At 44.5% G+C, this 20,626-nt stretch overlaps 2 protein-coding genes across 3 annotated transcripts in view; both read left to right on the top strand.

Annotated features, from left to right (window-relative positions):
* LOC147662837 (uncharacterized) overlaps positions 1-20,626 on the top strand; it is a 254,639-nt gene that overhangs the window by 110,396 nt on the left and 123,617 nt on the right. The gene's annotated exons all lie outside the window — the stretch shown is intronic.
* The window catches only part of LOC147662838 (uncharacterized), a 188,758-nt gene that overhangs the window by 110,401 nt on the left and 57,731 nt on the right, over positions 1-20,626 (top strand). The window contains exon 1 of one of the 2 annotated variants that reach the window (XM_086950866.1): positions 7,282-7,416. The exons of the other annotated variant lie outside the window; for it this stretch is intronic. The gene's annotated coding sequence lies outside the window, so the exon portion shown is untranslated. Of the gene's footprint in view, positions 1-7,281; positions 7,417-20,626 lie in introns of those variants that run through there. 2 annotated transcript variants of the gene reach the window in all.

Here is a 20,626-nt window from a genome sequence, read left to right as displayed (position 1 = left end):
AAAGAACTAACGCAAAAATTGCAGAAAAAGCTGACGCAACCGAGAACTACAAAGACTAAAAACCAAAATCCAAAATTAGATACTGGAACAAAGCTGCTAAATAAACTGATAAGAGCACAGTTCTTAGAAGCTTCGCCATCTAGGCAAGCAGAAATTAACAAACTAAAGAACCAACGGAGGAGAGAAAAAGAAAAACACAAGAGAATAACCCAAGATCAGAATTGGGTGGATCTGCAGATAGCAGCTAAACAGAACAACCAACGTGCTTACTGGACCATAATCGCCAAAGAAACGGGCACGAAAAAAACATTACAAAGTATTCCTGTGCCCCCAAACGAATGGGAAACCTATCTCACTAATCTATACAAATTAAACAATAATTCAGAAATGGCCTATACGTTCTCTAGTAATTCAGAAACTGAAATCTCAAATACAGGAACATCGACTCCCCTCTCTATTGAGATACACATAAGAAGGGCGAGATCAACAGGAGCAACTGGCCCAGATCAAATCCCAATCAAAGTCCTCCAGATCGATCCTAAAGGGTGGAGCAGAATGCTTTCCCCCCTCTTCAACTACATTCTCAGCACTGGGGTAATCCCGAAGTCGTGGAAGGGGAGTATCATCACACCTATACATAAAAAAGGATCAAGACTACAACCTAGTAACTACAGACAAATCGCTTTGCTGGATGCCACTGGAAAGATCTTCACGGCGGAAGTCCTGGATCAACTTAAAAACTGGGCCTTCTCATCTGGATTGATCCCTCGATATCAAGCTGGCTTCAGACCTAAGCATTCAGTCACGGACAATATTGCCATCCTTCAAACTATCCTAGATAAATATGTGTCCATCAAATCTCAGGCTGTTTACGCAGCTTACATCGACTTTTCGACTGCGTTCGTTTGGGTGGACAGGAGAATACTCTGGGAAAAACTTAGTGAAATGGGTATCCCTGACCAGTTACTACGAATATTAATATCACTGCATACAGACACCTGGTGCCAGGTACAAATGGGGAGAGAAAAGGGCCTAACCAGCCCTATCCCGACCCCCAATGGCCTCAAACAGGGATGTCTCCTTGCTCCCCTACTCTTTTCACTCTATCTCAGTGATATGCCTCAATGTCTCCAGCAAGCACGCAATTTTCCACCAAAAGTTGCCTTCCAAAACATACATACACTGTTATACGCTGACGATATTGTCATATTAGATTTAACACCATTTGGACTACAAAGCAATCTCCAGGCACTGAACAAATATACGGAGGAAAATTACTTAATCCCTAACATTACCAAAACAAAAATAGTTTATTTTTCAGGAAAGAAAAATAGTTCTAAATATAACTGGACCCGTGGTGGAGACAAAGTGGATAAGTAAATGATTACACCTATCTAGGCAGGATCTTCACCAAGTCTCTACAAAATCGGCCACACACTGTGAACCTGACCAGAAAAGCTGATGTGCACGCGGGAGCTCTTGCAAGACTATACGCAGCGTCAGGACACAGGCATTTCTCTTCTCTGCTCAAGGTATATAGTGTTAAGATACCGCCTGTACTATCATATGCCTTGGAATATATTCCCATAAACCAGTGGAACTTCCTACATCTAAAAGAAGGAAAAATATTACGGAGACTAACAAAGGTATCCTGTACAAGCTCTCCGCCTCGAGTTCTCATTAACCAGCTCCTACTCTCGAGGAATTGCTAATGTCATCAGGTGGGCATATCATCTCCTGCACGCCGAGGAAGGAACTCTTCGATCTCTGCTCAAAAAAGAAACAATTGATCGTGACTCATCCAAACACGTTTTTAAGAAAAACATGTCAGTTGCCTTTAAGCTGGCGGAGATTAATATCGTTTTGCTGCTAGCCTGGACACCATCCCAACTTAAACTCTTTTTGAAACATTTCACCTCAAGGCTGAGCTTTGATCTAGACCTTTTGCATTGTTCTAAACTATCTACATATAAGAATTTCATTGAAACTATAACATACAAGAAAATTCAACAGTACATTGCTTTCAACCTAAATCATTCTGTCAGGAGAGCGATTGTTCTGCTCCGGTTCGGTATTTTACCAGTCAAAACTGTAACAGCCAAATGGCACTTAAAGGAAAACTCTAAATGTAATCTGTGTAATGGAGGAGAGCAAGATGTCGAGCATCTAATGTTTGCCTGTTTAAATCCAAAGGTGGTAACGGCAAGGAAGCGGTACTTGCAAGCCATATACATTAAATGTAGGATTAACTCCGCAAAGGAACTGATCACTCTATGTAAATTCCCGCCAAATGAATTTGTCTGTTATAACTTTTATACATTTTTAAAATCTTTTTAACATTGTATTAGCACAAGAAATGTTACTGTTGTAAATAACCAGAATTTTATGTTTAAAATATTTGTGGTCCTCAGTTGAGTACCAAAGCAAATAAAAATAAAACTTGAAAAAACTTGAAACTTGACCTGCATATTGTTATTGATCGAAAAAGGTAAGAGAGTCTGGCTAAGTAGAAGGCGTCCCTTTAAAGGACGGTTTCCCTCACCCAGCAGAGGATTCATCATAAGGAATCCCCCTCGCACAATGAAGCCTAGTCATGGTGCGGGCTACAACCCTCTCGCTGCGAGGGAGGAGCTCAGGGATGTTTTGGTTTCAAAAGGGTTCTCATTAACCTCTTCGATGCTCATGAGGGCTCCCGCATGAGGAAACAAACTAGAAACCATGGGCCCGATTCACAGAATGAACTTAAGACTCAATCCTAAACTTACTACTATTTTGGTATTCACAGAATGCACTTACTACTTTTGGTATTCACAGAATGCACTTACTACTTTTGGTATTCACAGAATGCACTTACTACTTTTGGTATTCACAGAAGTTAGGATTTTGTCTTAAGTCTGTCTTAAGTCTGTCTTAAGTTTGTTTTAAGACAGACTTAAGACAAAATCCTAACTTCTGTGAATACCAAAAGTAGTAAGTTCAATCTGTGAATACCAAAATAGTTGTAAGTTTAGGATTGAGTCTTAAGTTCATTCTGTGAATCGGGCCCATTGAGTTGTATACTTACTCATACATTGCTCAGTATGTTGTTTTTTGTTCCCCTACAGGTACCACCAGTGAATCCACCATCTTGCTACCCCTGGATCACGGGTCTAGTATCAAACACAGGTTATTGAAACTCTTACCATTCTTGTTATTTCTTTTCACTATTACAGCAGTAGCTCACTCACTATCCTGAAGAAAGCCATGATACTTTCAAGGTCATGGGCTGAAACATGTCGATTTAAGTTGAGGATGACTTGATCTAATGGTTCCTGTCGTACTTCTTTTTCTCCTTACTGTTTTTAACCCTAGCACAAGGGGTTTTGCTTGGTCTTTTGCTTTCTCGCCCTAAGTGCAGCGGGTAAGCCCCCAGAAGTGGGTCCCGGGCTCACTGTCCCAGTAGATTCAAGTTAGCCTGGCTGATGAGGGGGTGAAACACCGAAACTGGTCCCAGGATGCTTATTTCCAGTCCAGGGAGGACCTAATTTGGCAGTTCAGGCTGGACTGTTCCCATGAGGCACAGGGTCAAGACTGATTTGCATATGGCCATGTCTAAACTGGGGTGGCATGGTGAGCAAAAGAATGATGGATTTAACCCAGATCTATTGACTGGGGATGAATGTTCTGATTTGCTCGCCATTCCGTCGGTCAATTTTGTTCGTCGCTACTGCTGGAGGTAAGAGCGGTGGGGCAGTTGGGCCGGCTTGAGGGGGTAAGGGGGATTTTGAGAGACAACTACAAGGGAAAATTAATTATTCATTTAATTTTCCCTTGTGGTCGTCTCACTAAATTCTCCCAGCCGGCCCCACCGCTCCTACCTGCAGCGCTGAATAGTGTGTCTTTTGCTTTCTCACCCTAAGTGTGTGAGGTATGCCCAGATGTGGGTCCCGGGCTCACTGTGCCACTGGATTCAAGCTAGCCTGGTTGATGAGGGGTGAAACCCCGAAACCGGTCCCAGGATGCTTGTTTCCGATCCAGGAAGGACCTGGTTTGGCAGTTCGGGCTAGACTCTTACCATGAAGCACAGGGTCAAGACTGATTTGCATATGGCCAGTTCTAAACTGGGGTGGCATGGTGAGCAAAAGAATGATGACTTTACCCAGATCTCTTGACTGGGGGTGAATGTTCTGATTTGTCCTGCATTCCAGCCATCAATTGTGTGTCTTTTGTAAATGTAAATGTCCAGTATTTGTAATAGGCAAACAATTACCCGAAGGTGTCAAGGAGCTGGGGGCCGTTGGGAACATTAAGTGAGTTATTGCCCAGAGTCACATGGTGCTGGGCAGACCCCTGCCGTCAGAGCCGGGGATCGAACCATGCTTCAAAGGATTATGGTGGAGGTTTTCAGAGATCTGGAAAACCTAAAGTTTTTCCAAGATAATTTTCTGGTTTTTGGAGAGTCCATTCAGGAACACAGAAACATCTTAAGGCTAAGGTAGGCTAAGGGGGCTGGTCCTACCCTAAGGAAGGAAGTTCCTTGTAGAGGAAATTGAAAACCTTGGCTGTACGATTTCGGGGGAAGGGCATCCAACCTCAAATTTTATTTTTGAAAGCTATTAAGTCTGCACCTAATTGACATGATAAAGACCAGTTACGTTCATTTATGGGCTTGGTCGAATACTACACAATTAATTTTCCCAATTTTGCAAACAAGACTGAGGAATCTAGAATGTTATTGCAGAAGGGGTGTGCTCATTGGGTTAGGGCAATGCTCAGCAAAGTGATTTTGATCGTGTAAGGAGAGACATTTGTGAGGCGGGAATTCTTGCACCTTTTGACACTAATCTTAAAACATTTCTAATGGTGGATGCCAGTGCGCATGGATTGGGGGCAGTATTATCCCAGGTGTGGATGGGTATGCAAAAAACTGTGGATTGAGGGAACGTGAAAGCAACTATTCAGTTATAGAGTTCGAGGCCCTAGCAGCTGCCTGCTCTGTCGAGCATTTTAGGACCTATTTATGGGGTTTACATTTTTGCATATGCACTGATCACTGGTGGTACTGGTAAGGGCTCAGTTAGGCCAGCAAGACTTGCTTCCAGACTTTAGGAGTATCGTTACAACGTTGCCCACATATCAACATGGAAGAACGTGCACGCTGACTGCCTTCTTGTATGTCTTTGGAGTGTCCCGGGGAAAACGGTCACAGTGGGTCTGCCTGGGATCAGGAAGGGGCTTTGGTTTCATTGTGCGATGTGGAAGAATGTAGCAGTAGCTGGGTCTGTGCTGATGAATTGGGTTTGCAGGAAGTCAAGTGGGATGAAAACTGGGGGAGGGTCTCTCAAAGGGGTGTGGCCGATGGTATTAAGGGCGTGGCTTAAAACATCTAAGCTAAAAACCTATGCTTAGCATAGTGTGCCACCAGACAAATATTTTGCTGCTTCTGTCATTGCATTCACATACATAATACAGCACAGAAGATTACACCTACAACAAACTAGGACTATTGGCTTTGTCATTGGTTGTTATTTGTATAAGATAAATAAGCAACAACTATGGCTTTGTTGTATATAACATTGAAAATACTTCCGTTCTGAAATGAGACTGTGAAAGAACTAAAACGAGGCTCTTTGAAGTTACATTAAAGGCAGTGAAGGATGGCACTGCTGCAGAGTCAAGATTTCTTTTTTCACCCTTTGGGTAAGGTCAAAAATGGGGAGCCCATCTCAGTACCTGCTTTTTAGAACTGCCAGTGAGCACCGGCAGGACCTGGCCCACTTAACGCCTTGGGTGTTCGTACATGGATCGGGACGTAGTGTTGAACAAATAGTAGTGCATGGCGAGCTTAGGGAGAGCATGGTTGGCCCTTCTGTGAGACCATTTGTTAAGATTCTGGATGAACTAACTCTGAGTGACACAAAAGTTCTAATGAGAAATTACATGTTTGTACCACCTGAGGGTTTGAGGTGCTAAAACATTATCGTGAGGGGCACTTAGGGCAAACTTTGACAAAAAACGGGTGAGGGAGAATTTTTGGTGCTCCTGTATGGATGATCAGATCATGGTGAGTGTTGTGGATTGTGAAGTGTGTAAGGAGAGCGAAAAATGGCTTAAGACCAGTGTCCTTACAGCACAAGGACATATTGAGTACCCTGATGCACCTTGGAGTACGGAGTACGATATATACCCTGATTAAGAGAAAACTAAGGCAGAAAAGTGATGTTACAAATTTATATATATGATTTTGTTTAAAGTCCCATTTAGTATCATACCCGGGCCTTTCAGACTCTTAAAACAACAACAACGGGTCGGTATTTATCTTGTGGAAAGGGGTCAACCCTACCTGAGGTGAGAGCATGAAAAGCACAGCAGAGTCATAGTGGGCTCTGCTCAAGCCTGCAGGGTGGGGGTGGAGAGGCACCAGAGGCTAGCGCTGAGCTGTCTCTTGCTACCATAGGTCCTGAAAGTTAGATAAGGAGGCGAAGTGGTTAAATGAAAGGAAGAGTGACTTGAGCTGGCGTGAAATACCCTGGCCTTGTGCACCTGCAGAGTCCAACGTCTGACACATGTCTAGTCATCAATGAAAAGTGTGTACGGGCTGTAGGCAGAGCCAGCAAACACAACCAAAACAATACACTTACGTGTTGGCACTGCCGTAACGAATCCAACAGGCTGTTCTTTTAATTTCCGCATTAAAGCATGCCTTATGCCAAACTGAATTTGATCTGGTGGATAAAACATCATGGTATTTTCCTCTATTTACATTGCTATATACCCTGCTGTGCATTTGAAAAACCCAATAAAGAGTTTAAAAAAAAGAAAAAAGAAATAAGCTGCCAGTTTAATTGCACCACTAACACATATTCTCATATATTTAATGAAATACAAAGTCTCGCTTCCAGTTGACAGCTTCCTGTAAATATTCTTTAGTCCTCTGCATCAGTGGTTTGAAGATGTGAAGTAAAGCTATAAATATTTTTTTACAGCAGCAACCGAGAGTGAGACCCTGTATCTTGGACTGTGTGTGTCTTAAAAACATATCTGTGGTATCTAAAACCCAGGTCTTTCCTGCCACAAAATGTTTGATCCTGTGAAATGTGTTCACTCCTGGGGACTGGGAATGGAGGTTCTGTTAGTGGCCACCAGAGGGCGCGCCTCGCTTTCTGAGGAAACCCCTGAGCACATTGTATGAAAGGAAAGAGTTTCCTTTTCCAGGTCGGCGGTGGCAGAGCCAGCACCAGCACCGGATGCTGACATCACTTCCGGCCCTTTATCTGTTGTCTGCTGCAGAGGAAGAAGGACGCCCTGTCTGTCTGTGCAGTTATCCTCATCTTCAGACCTTCACCGACCCCCCCCAGACCGCAGATGTGTACCTGCCACGCCCCCGCCATAGGACGTGGAGAGAGCCTGTAAATGTCTGCACAGGTTTCTACTCAGGTAGGAAATTGTCGGCACCTTCTGCTGTGTTTGTACAAATAGACGGTATAATCCTGGGGAAATCCCTGTCAGGAGCCGGGCTCCTCTACGGGGTGGGGGTGGGGGAGGGTAGAGGAGGGGAGGCTTTCATTTTGGCCCTGTGGGTGTTTGTGATCATCATTTGTGTTAACATCTGTGCAAGGTACTTTGCATCTTACTGCACTATGAGAAATCTGTGCACAATGCACTGCACCTTACTGCACTATGAGAAATCTGTGCATGCTCCACTGCATCTAACTGCACTGAAGAATCTGGACCACAGCACTGCAATTTAGTAAGATGAAGTGCAGTGACACAGATTTCTCATAGTGCAGTCATTTGCAGTGACACAGATCTCTCATAGTGCAATAGGATGCACTGCGGTGTGTACAGATTCCTCATAGTTCAGTAAGATGCAGTGCAGTGTGGGCAGATTTCTCATAGTGCAGCAAAGTGCAAGGTGCACAGATTTTTCACAGTGCAGTATTGGCAGTGCAGTGCATAGATTCCTCATAGTGCAGTAAGATGCAGTGCAGTGTGCACAGATTTTTCACAGTGCAGTATATGGCAGTGAGGTGCATAGATTCCTCATAGTGCAGTAAGGTGCACTGCAGCGTGTACAGATTCCTCATAGTGCAGTAAGGTGCACTGCAGCATGTACAGATTCCTCATAGTGCAGTAAGATGCACTGCAGCGTGTACAGATTCCTCATAGTGCAGTAAGATGCACTGCAGCGTGTACAGATTCCTCACTATTTAGTCATATGAAGTGCAGTGAGTGTGTTTAGAGTTTAAGAAATATGTGTGCTCTACACTGATTATTCCCCACACTGTGAGAGGTATTTACTTTTTGTGGAAACTTTCACACACTGTATCTTTTATGTCTGGCACTCTGAGGGGGTTTAAATAAATGCGGGTGTCTGTGACCATTGCACTGCATTGTACTCACACTGTATGCAGTGCTAACAGAAGAGGAAACCACTACGCTGCACTTCACTGTGTGGAGACCTTCACTGAAGACTTAATCTGTGTATATGGAACTGCTTTTTACCTTGACAGGGGAAAATAAGTTGGGATATGCATAATCATTTGTTAAGTGTATTTGTATAACACATTATCACCCGAGAGGTATCCTGGTGCTGTGCAGGTGTGTAAGTCTAGCCTAGAGGGAGGAGTCATTCAAAGAACCAGGGCATCAGCTTCTTGGTTAGCTCAAGAAGTGAGGAGGAGGCTCTGATGAGTTGAGGGAAATCGTTCTACGCTTTAGGATCCATTTCTGTGTATGCGTGGGATGTGTTTGAGTATGAGTCCGGCTGAACATAGGTTCATAGGGGGTTGATGGAAGGAGATGCAGTTGTGAATGTAGGCAGGGATTTGTTGGTTAGTGCCTTGAAATGTGGGTGCGTATACATCTGGAGCTAAGCAGCTCTGAAATGTGTTCTGAGTGGGAGGTTGTGGATACGTCTGGTTGCTGCATTTTGGTTTGTTTGCAGCTGTCTGGTGAGCTGTTTGATGATTCCTACACGGAGAGTGTTCACATAGTTGAAACTACTGGTGATGTGTGCGTAGATGGCGGTCTTCTGCGTGAGCCATTATACATTTTTCTGCAGGGTGTGGAAGCAGTGACATCATAGACCTGGGCGAATAAGTTCAGCTTTTTGTAGATGATGATCCCTAGGCTGCTGGCAGGCGAGTTAGGGGTGGAAGTAGGTCCTTGGTTGGATGGCCTTCAGGTGGAGTCCCATGGGCAGGTGTTGTTTCCAAAGATCAACACTTCTGTCTTGTCAGTGTTGGTTTCTACTTCCGTAATGCAGGTAGTGAACTTGTTTCTTGTGTTGTAGATTTTGCCCAAGAGTGTCACTATTAGTTGTGTGTTGTCACTGTAGCAAAGGATGTTGATGTACTGGGTATGAATGATGTTAGTCAGTGGGGTTATTTAAGTGTTGAATAGTGTTCTGCTGAGGAGTGAACCTTGAGGTGCTCCGCAGATGAGATTTCTGGTTTGCAAGGAGTATGACGTCAGGTTGAATGTCAGAGTTCTTTTTATCTGGAAAGAGTAGATCAATTGCATGCCGATTCTTGAATCTCGATCTTGTGAAGGCGCCTGATGAGGATGTGTGACACACCGCCATGAGGTTCAATAGGATGACAGCCTTACCCTCTCCTCTGTCCTGGATCATGCAAATGGCATAGGTAGGTTCAATGGGTGCTGTTTCTGTGCTCTGGTTGGGCGGCATCGAGATAGGGTGGCCTTGAAAAACTGGTGGTTGATGAGGTTGCTGGTCAGACACTTATTGATGGTTTTCTCTAGTTTTCTCTAGGACTTTGGCCATGTATGGTAGGAGGGTGATTAGTCCTTAGTTGGAGAGTTTGTTAAGATCCTCGGAGGGTTTTCTCTCTAGGGCTGTGACAGCTGCCTGCCTCCAGGTTTCTGGGAAGAGGACTACATTGATGGAGTCATTCAGGATGGGAGTGAGGACTTCACTTATGGTGGTTAGACCTTTGTTGAAAGTGTGGTGGGGGCATGGGTCTAGGGGGCCCCGGAGCTGAGGGTCGTCATGGTTGCATCAGTCTCGTTTGCGGTGATGCCGTTCCACATGGTCAAGGTCCATTCTTCAGCTGAGATTGGAAGACTGGCTGCGAGGTCACTGGAGTCAGGTTGAAGGTTGAAGTTGTGTACGTGTATATAATCTTCAATTGCTTCAATGGGTTTTGTAAGGGGGGTTGTTGCTGACTTCAATGCGGTTGTTGTGGGCTGTTCATGTGGCATTTCAGACATGCTGGTGGACGAATGCCAGGGCAGATTTGAAGATGATGTTGTCTGCAGTGTCTTTGCTCAATCTATACTTGCATTAGAGTTGCTTATACTGCTGCATCACCACCCTGAGTTCTTCTGTGTACCAGCTGGCATGCTTTTTTGATCTTGATTTTATTTTTGTGTTGCTATGCTTGAGGGGGTGCAGGCGGTGATCCATTCATTGACGCACTTGACGTCTTTTGTTAGGCTGCTGGTATGCTTGAGGGGTCCACGGTGTTGATGCAGGTGGTGAGAGATTAATTGAAGTTCTTGATGTCTTCCGTTAGGCTGCTGGTATGCTTGAGGGGGTGCAGGTGGTGATCTATTCATTGAAGTTCCTGATGTCTTCTGTTAGGCTGCTGGTATCTCAGTGGGCTAGGATGTTGGTGCAGGTGGTGATCTAGTCATTGAAGTTCTTGACGTCTTACGTTTGCTGCTGGTATGCTTGAGGGGGTCTAGAGTGTCGGTGCAAGTGGGGATCCATTCATTGAAGTTCTTAATGTCTTCCGTTAGGCTGCTGGTTCGCTTGAGGGGGGGGGCAGGGTGTGGGTGCAGGTGGTGATCCATTCATTGAAGTTCTTGATGTCTTCCGTTAAGTTGCTGGTATGCTTGAGGGGGGCCAGGGTGTCGGTGCAGGTGGTGATCCATTCACTGAAGTTCTTGATGTCTACAGTTAGGCTGCTGGTATGCTTGAGGGGGGCCAGGGTGTCGGTGCAGGTGGTGATCCATTCACTGAAGTTCTTGATGTCTACAGTTAGGCTGCTGGTATGCTTGAGGGGGGCCAGGGTGGTGGTGTAGGTGGTGATCCATTCATTGAAGTTCTTGATGTCTTCCGTTAAGTTGCTGGTATGCTTGAAGAGGGCTAGGGTGTCGGTGCAAGTGGTGACTATAAAAAGAAAAGGAGGACCCCACGCAGACTAATAGGGGACTGGGGGAAGTTTTCAAAGTAAAGGACCTGGGCGTCCCCACGGAAGGGCAGTCTAGGACTGTTTATCACACCTAGTAGTTGGAATCTAGGGTGAGGGTACCGTTTATCAGGAAACAACTTTATGAAGCATGCCAATAATCTGGCAGGAGAGGTAAAGTTACAATGATACGGGCCTGATTGCTATCTGTGTATGTTCAAAAACAGGCTGTGTACAATCGTAATCCTAATCAATTGTATGCCTAAAGATGCCGACTATTGAAAAAAAGGGGAGCTGTTCTCTCACCGTACAATCAACATCATATAATAAACATTGGAAATGACAGTTTACTAGTAATGACCACAGTGAACTGGAAGGCCTAGTTTTCATAAAAACTTATATAAGTCATTATTTTAAATGAATATTAAAAAAGTTAACCACACCAGGAGTTGCTCTGTTACAAATTTATTATACATACAAGTTTAAAAAAATTCATTATCACAAAGTATACAGTTCATCAAAAACAATGTTAACACATTTGCATAAAACAATAAAAACAAAGAATCACAGGTCGACGCGGCGTTTCGGTTTCTTCTATTTCTACCTTCTTCAGGACAGATTCTAAATGAATTTAAAAAGCGATTTTTAAAAAAAAACAGAGTTACTCTCCATTGCTTTGGTGCAGGCCATCATGTGTACATAGTTAAGAATAGTCACAAAAGTTAGTTAACTCAAACTTAATTTTTAGGCATCTCTAGTGAAAGCAGGCATTATTCTAGAGTCAAGATTTTCCTATTACGTGGCATTGTTGGTCTTTCCCCACACTTGGGTTTGGGCCCCTCATGCTTGTTATTCTATAAGACATTAGTAAGAGAAATCTAATGGGCATACTTTTTCTATTCATACACTTTGTACAAAACTAGTGGTGTTTACCTCTCCCATGGACTCTTCAGTCCAATGCTTATGTGCCCCACAAAGAGCATTGCTATTAATACATTCTAGATAGTTGTAGATCTATTGCATACCTTAAAACAAGTGGAGTAACTTCCCCCACTGGACAGTACTTTTTATTCAAAACCTTGTTGCCATCTTATTTCTGGGCTTGTTCGCGGTTTCTGTTAGGTGTACTACCTCTGGATAGAATAAATTTAATAAATTTAATGTCAGGGTGGCACATGATGATTTTATATCTCTGGATTTCACAATGGATATCAAAGTTTAGTTAGTTAATAAATATTACTATGTACCTTATATTTAGTCTTTACACGCTTGGTCGTCGACTACCAGGAGGAGCCACCTAATTCACCTTAATGGGTTTCTTCAATGGCCCTGGGGAATATTTCAGTTATTTAATTAAACGAATTTTTTTGAAAGAAATGTTTGTACATCAACAGGGCTCTAATTAAATTATAGTGCCTAAATATTCACTCACCACTCAAGGTTGAAAGTTGCTACTAGTTGCAGTTTTCTCTTGTATTCTGGTTCTCAGTCACCTCAATATGGATGTCAGAACTTGTGCTGCAAAAAGTGATGGCAAAGATATTTTACTCTATTTTTCACTTTGCAAGGAGTTTTTGTTAGTTGCTGCAGCCTTTGGTTTTAATGGCACCAGTGCTGTTAGATTTATAACTTAAAACTCGCTTTTTAATTGTTACTACTATATCCTTTTTAAGCTTTTTCTAAACTTTTTCTTGTTTAAGTGATGCCCTCTCTCTTTATCTAAGGCGTCTTACCTCCTGCATAAAAAAAGGCCTCCTTGCTCCTCAATCCTGGTAGTCTGTCCACAGCGTCCCTTATCCGGTCTTATCCGATCCGTCAGGGGAAGAGAATGGAAAGCTAGTTATCCCCGCGCAGTTAATATAGTCCCTACGCGTTGATTGGATTGTTCTTATTCCAATCTTGGTTGGCTGTTCATCCTCCTATCAAAGAGAGGTTACCGTGGTAACCGAACGCTTTCCGCCGAATGCGGAACAAGCATTCGATTTGCCTTCTCACGTCTTGATCGCTCCTTATGTTGGATAGACGGGTTGCCTGGCAACCGAACGCGTTTCAAGTTCACTTTGGGCGTGCTGGCTGCCTGGCAACGCGTCTCTCGTTTCGGTTAAGGGCGATGTTTCATTGCTTCCCGTTTGTATTCTCCGACGGGCTCACGACGTGGGGGCCATGAAGGATAAGGCCTCCAGCGTCATTCAACATTACTTAACAGGCTTCCTGTTTATGGACGATGTTATATGTTTACCGTTTCTATTTTACGAGGGGCTCACGGCGTGGGGGACTGGAAGGGTATGCCTCCCGCCTGTTACAATATTACATTACAGGCTACCTGCTCGCCGTCTTATTATGTGATACAAAACCATTCCGTGTGGTTACACGACATAGCGAAAGCACATTTATTTGTGGATATTACTTTACAGGCTACCTGCTACTTATGTGATACAAAACTATTTAGTAGGGTTACATGACATTGCGAATGCACGTTTATTTATGGATATTATTGAGATTATTCATGAATCTTCTTTTTGTGGTGTTGTTAATCACTCCCATTACAGTATGGTACTAGAATATCATAATGGAGTAGTGTAATTACTCCACCCCATTTACTACTGTGCTACTATTGGATGGTATTATTGCATCCTCCCTTAAAAGTATTTACTATTGCCTTACTTGACCTAAAGGTATTACTATTCCCTCAATTAACCTAGAGTTCTTCCATTGAGCGATCCATGCAGTGTCAGTCTACCTCTTGTGGTGGGATGCAAAGTCACGGATACACAAGTTTTGTTCAGATCTTGTGTGCTGTGTATAGTTGATTATTCCCCACTATTATCCTTGGATAATTCTTTCCCAGTCTTCCTTGGAGTTTAGGCCACACCTAACACTATTCAAGGTTGACATGAAGAATTGTTCCCTTCTTTTCCGTTTGTTATTCTGATTCCCTCCTCTGATGTTTTCAATTACTTTTTCTAGACCACACCATTTGAGGTCCTCAATTTTATGACCAGCTTCTCTCCAGTGTTCAGTAAGTGGTGCTCCAATTTTATTGGTCCTTATGGCTGAGCGATGTTCATTAAGTCTCAGCCTGAGCTCTCTAGAGGTTTCTCCTACATATGGTTTATTGCAGGGGCATTGAATAAGATAGATTGCATTGGTGGTTCTGCAGTTCATGAAGCTCCTGATGTTGATTGTTTTGTCATTCACTGTAATGATACCACCTTTAATGATATTTGTACAATTGACACAACCCGCACATTGGTGGGTTCCTGTCGGTAGTGGTTTACCGTCTATGGTGGTCTGAGGGTTCTTACGGGTCTCCTTGTAAGTATGTACAAGGGAGTTCCTGATGGTTCTATTTCTCCTATACGAGAACATGGGCTTTGGGATTGGTTCCTGTGCTTTATCTGAGATAAGGTGCCAATTTCTATTTATAATGTTTTTTATCTTATAACTCACCTGGGAGAAATTAGTAACAAACATGATCGGCTGTTTTTCGTGTTGGGCCTTTCGTTCATTATTGAACAAGTTTTCTCTATTAAAATATTTTGCTCTTTTAAAAGCATGTCGGATCATTCTTTTTGGATAGCCCCTTTCAAGGAACTTTTCTTTTAATCTATTAGCATGGGTTTCGTAGTCCGCCATTGAGGTGCAGTTCCTTCTAAGACGAAGGAACTGGCCAAAAGGAATGTTATTTTTCTGTGATGGAGGGTGATTACTCTTGTAATGCAGCATACTGTTCCTATCAGACGGTTTGGTATATAATTCCACTATAAGTCTCCCTTCTTGATGTCTAATCAGGATGTCCAAAAATTCTACCTGTGTTCTGCTAATGTGAGATGTAAACCTTAGGTTTGCATCTCCCAGGTTCAACCATATCAGAAACTCATTAAGAGTATCCATTTCACCTGTCCATATAAAGAAAATGTCATCAATATAACGGCCCCACTCCGAGATATTTTCATAGAATGGGGCCGCCACATTGTAGACATGTTGTTCCTCAAATTTGGATACATAGAGACATGCCAAGCTGGGGGCACAAGTAGCCCCCATGCTGGTCCCCTTGACCTGTCTAAATAAGCTGTCTCTGTAAAGGAAGATGTTGTTCTTAAGGATTATCGTGATACAGTCAATGATAAAAGTCTGGTGATCTGTTAAGTCTTGATCACCTACTCTTAGGATTTCCTCCATGATTTCAATAGTACTATCCTGAGGGATATTGGTGTATAAGGCTTCAATATCCAGAGTCACCAATACTTGTGACTCTGGATTGAAGCTAAGGTTTTCAATTTTTGCAATCATTGAGGTGGTGTCCTTGATATAAGCTTTCTGTTGCTGAACAAGTGGTTGCAAGAATACTTCTACGTATTTACTTAAAGGTTCAGTCAGAGACCCTATGCATGAAACTATGGGTCTCATCGGGGGATCATCAATGTTTTTGTGCACCTTCGGGAGGCCATACAGTGCTGGAATTAAGGGGTCCTTATTTAACATAAATGAGAACTCTTCTTCACATATGATACCATCGTCTTTTGCTAGCCTCAACATCCTTTCGATTTCTACCTTAAGGGTTTGCCATTCACTCCTGTTCGATTCCTTGTAGTGATCACTATTGTTTAATAGTTTCAACATCCTATTATCATAGTCACTACTATTCATCAGTACGACACTTCCTCCCTTGTCCGCAGGTTTTACTGTAAGGGCGTTGTCCTTCTCAAAGTCCTCTAGTGCTTTCTTTTCCTCTCTACTGAGATTATATGAGGTCCAATTCTTTTGTTTAAGGAGATTATCTATGCTTTTATCAACTGATCTTTCGAACGCTTCTACATCTTTATGTACAGCACTGATAGGGGGGACCCATGTGGACTTATTTTTTAGGCCCGATTTGTTCTGTCGTTCTATTTTCTCTTTCCCATCGAAAAAGATTTGGAGTCTTATTTTTCTGAAAAAGCTCTGCAAATCTCTTTCCAAGGTGTATCTATCTACATGAGAACATATGGCATAACCTAATCCTTTCTCAAAAAGTTTTATCTCTATCGGGGTCAGTTGGTGGTCTGATAGGTTAATGACCGCTAACTTCTTGTTATTGGTGCTTAATCCCATTGTTTCTGACTGCGAGTGCGAGGACGTTGAGGGTTCTGGGCTTGAGTATATTGTGTTTGGTTGTAGTTGTTTCTGCCCCTCCCCCTCCCCCTCTGTTGTCCGAACATTTGGTTGCGCCTCTCTAAAAAAGCTAGACCTTCCTTGGTTGTCTGTTGCTGTCTGTTTGTTTCACTGTCTTGTTGTTGTCTATCATTTGTTGGTTCTCCCTCCGAGTCGGTGCTAGTATACGAGGAATCAGGTGGTGATCCAGTCATTGAAGTTCTTGATGTCTTCCATTAGGTTGCTGGTATGCTTGAGGAGGTCCAGGTTGTTGGTGCAGGTGGTGATCCAGTCTTTGAAGTTCTTGATGTCTTCCGTTAGGTTGCTGGTGTGCATGAGGTGACGTGCGTTGAGGGCAGAAGCCCAGTCCTTCTCTGAGATGTTCTTTCAGCAGTGGCTGCCTGCCCAGAGGTGGTGAATCTCCTATGATTCAGGGTGCTGAGCTTGAACCTTTAAAGGGTGTTTCAGTTCAGGTGATAGGTGTTTGTTTGTAGACTCAGATGTTATTTAGTGTGGAGAAGTTAGGGTCCAGGAAGTGTTCAGCTGTGTGGGTGAGTCTGGTGATGTGCTGAGTACGGCCGAGGGTCCCAAGACATTTGAGGAGGGAATTTGAATTGGAATCAATACGGTTCTCTAGATGAAAGTGCTCGTCTCCATGGAGGTTGAAAGTGCTGGAGTCAATGATAATATCAAGTCTATATTCGTTCTGATGTCCATTCTTTCTGTTACACAGACCTATATCTCTATATTATCAAAGTCAAAACAAGCCTTTTCCAATCTTTCTCCTGCATTTTTCTTTGGGACTACTGGCTTCTGATCATTCACTTTATCGTTAACAGGAAAAGACATAGGTTGGCTAGTTCACTTTAATGCATCCAAATATTTTGAGGATACCCAGTGCTGAATGCTTCAATCTGTGACCCAAATTGAACCTCGTTTAGTTCGTGAACATCTGAGGAGAAAAATAAATGGTTTTATTTCCCCACACGGGACTCAGTCCTTGTGAAGGTCACCTTCATCAGATAGGAGCCTGCTGTATCCTCTCTGGTTGTCTACTTGATGACTGGAATACTACGTGTAATACACATCCAGGCTCCTTTGATCCAAGACTCTACCAAGAGACTAAAAACAGCCAAAGTTTACCCCAGTCAGACTCAGGGCTAGTGAGCGGAAGGTTTATCTACCTGTGCACTTGTGAAATAACTCAACAAGGTGTGACTGCAGGACTCGTACTTCAAGATTTTGGACATTTACAGAGATACTGTCACAAAGACAATCGCAGCCTAATCTAATGACAAAAACATCAAGCTTGATCTGACTGTCCAAGCAACCGTAGATGTATCCATGAGAAGGCTTCTGGTCCTGGTACTTAACCAGGGTCAATCACATCATTTCACCTTGTTTCACGCCCAACCATCCATTCATTTTGCATTTTGTGCAGTTTTCCGATCCTGCTGACACGGGGAAACATCGCTAAGGCTATATCCTGCATTTAGGCTTCAGGCTTCAGGTTCAGTGGGTGGAGGGAAGATCTATTTTATTTCGTCATTGTTTTTAAAAAAGCTTGAATAACCCTGAACACCTACCTGACTTATTACACACTCTTGCGCCCCGGTCCCCGCAGCCCTGTGGCTGATTGATGTGGAGGGCATAGACAAGAGCAAAGACCGGAACCACTCACTACCGGTAGTGCGCAATTTTGGTTGGCGCTCTAGTTGCTACACGCCCCCTGACAACTATTTTAATCCAATATGGCGCGTGACCGCAGCGGACGCGTGCAGCGGGCGTGCCGGCGGTGTGCCGAATGGTGCGCCAAAGGCAAACCCGTCTGCCCCCGTCCCCGCCAGTATGTCGCCTCTCGCCAGAAACGCTGGCCAAAATCTGCCAGGTAGCTGTCTTTACTCCAGAGAGGTTTTATTAAATCTGCGTTCTTCATCTCACCATTGTAGCTTTCCCCCACTTCATCCCCTGAGTGGCCCGTCATGCTGTCCGTGCGGCACGTTTGTACTTTCTAAACCTATGCCTTTATCCGTATCTCCTGTCATACCCCCCTCAACATGGGCTAAAAATACTGCAGTTAAATGTTTGGTCATTAGCTAAACACCATGCAGAAATATACGACCTTATCATTGATGAAACTCCTGATATTTTCTTTCTGACCGAGACTTGGCTTAGTGATGATATGACGAATGCACTGAATCTGGCGCTACCCCCTGAATACTCGATTTCTTTGGTGAACAGAGCGACTAGGGGAGGCGGTATCGCTGTGATTACCAGGTCTAGCTACTCCTGTCTTTTTGATAAAGTTAATATGGAGGGAGGTGAATGTGCTCACTTTAGTATCTCTGTGAGCACTCATTTTACCCTTTCCGGTCTATTAATATATAGGCCTCCCAGACCTGCCTCCGGTTTTAACAATGCTCTCTTAGAGACAGTTGGAGCATTTGCTGTGGAATGGGCTAATTTTAGCATTTTTGGCGATCTTAACCTCCACTTTGATCTGGATCAGGATCAGACTATTTGCACTATGCTTGCTGATTTAGCCGCATTTCAGCTCCATCCAATAGTTAAAAGCCCTACACATAAAAGAGGCCATATTTACCAACATTGAGATGGCCACAGCGACTACCCCTACTCCTATGGCCTGGTCCGACCATCTCCTAGTCGAAATGACCACTCCCACATCTACATCTTCACACAACAATACTCAACGTTCAGTATATAAAAGACTGTGGCGTAAGTTTCAACTTGAAGATTTCCACGCACTTTTAGGGGCGGACCCTTTAGGCCTTTATAGTAATGTTGAGACAGGATATGATTCATTTTGTGCCTGGATCACCCGGGCTCTTGACACTCTTATCCCGGCAACCTGGATTAAGGGTCGCACGCAGGATTCTAACCCCTGGTATAGTGACACCTTGACTCCTCTGAAGAAGGCATGTAAAAGGTATGAGCGCGAGTGGAGGAAAGACTATACTCCTGGAAAAAAGCTTACTATCTAGCCCATGGGTACTCACAAACTTTCTCTCGGGGGCCAAATTTACAGTTTGGTTTGTGTCCGATGGCCGCATCGGTGGGGGGGCAGGGTCAGTGGGGGAGGGGGAGGGGCTAGAGCAACAACATAAAACTGACCATGAGGTTGATCATAGGTCCCTGCAGCGGATGCCTTCGTCCACTGAGCCGCCCCGGCATACACACATCTCTCTCGGTCTCCCTCCCTCTCTCTAGCTCTCTCTCCCTCTCACCCTCCCTCTCTCCGGTCTTCCTCTGTCTCACTCCGACTGTCTCACTCCCTCTCACTCACTCCCTCTCTCTCACTCCCTCTCCGTCCCCCTCCCTTTCCCTCCCTCTCACTCACTCTCTGTCTCACCCCCTTTCCCTCCCTTTCCCTCCCTCTCCGTCTCCTTCCCTTTCCCTCCCTCTCACTCCCTCTCTGTCTCCATCTCACTCCCTCTCCCTCCCTGTCCGTCTCACTCCCTCTCTCTCCCTCTCCCACTCAATTACTCTCACTCTCTCCCGCTCTCTCACTCGCTCACTCCCTCCCATTCACTCCCTCCCTCTCACTCTCACACTCACTCACTCTCACTCACACTCACTCCCTCCCTCCCACTCACTCCCTCCCTCCCACTCACTCCCTCCCTCCCACTCACTCCATCCCTCTCACTCACTCTATCCCTTTCACTCACTCCATCCCTCTCACTCACTCCATCCCTCTCACTCACTCCATCCCTCTCACTCACTCCATCCCTCTCACTCACTCCATCCCTCTCACTCACTCCATCCCTCTCACTCACTCACTCCATCCCTCTCACTCACTCCATCCCTCTCACTCACTCACGCCATCCCTTTCACTCACTCACTCATCCCTCTCACTCACTCACTCCATCCCTCTCTCTCACTCCATCCCTCTCACTCCATCCCTCTCACTCCATCCCTCTCACTCCATCCCTCTCACTCCCTCCCTCTCACTCACTCCCTCTCACTCACTCCCTCCCTCTCACTCACTCCCTCCCTCTCACTCACTCCCTCCCGCTCACTCACTCATTCTCTCTCACTCACTCACTCCCTCTCACTCACTCCCACTCACTCATTCTCACTCCCTCTCACTCTCTGTCACTCTCTCACTCCCTCTCCCTCCCTCCCCCCCTCTCTCTCTCCCCCTCCCTCCCTCTCACTCCCTCCCTCCCTCTCACTCCCTTCCTCTCACTCCCTCCCTCCCACTCCCTCCCTCTCACTCACTCACTCACTCCCTCTCACTCACTCACTCCCTCTCACTCACTCACTCACTCACTCCCTCTCACTCACTCACTCACTCCCTCTCACTCACTCACTCCCTCCCTCTCACTCACTCACTCCCT

This window comes from Lissotriton vulgaris, unplaced genomic scaffold (assembly GCF_964263255.1).
Source record: "Lissotriton vulgaris unplaced genomic scaffold, aLisVul1.2 SCAFFOLD_1795, whole genome shotgun sequence".
NCBI lineage: Eukaryota > Metazoa > Chordata > Amphibia > Caudata > Salamandridae > Lissotriton > Lissotriton vulgaris.
This window is presented reverse-complemented; position numbering and strand designations above follow the sequence as displayed.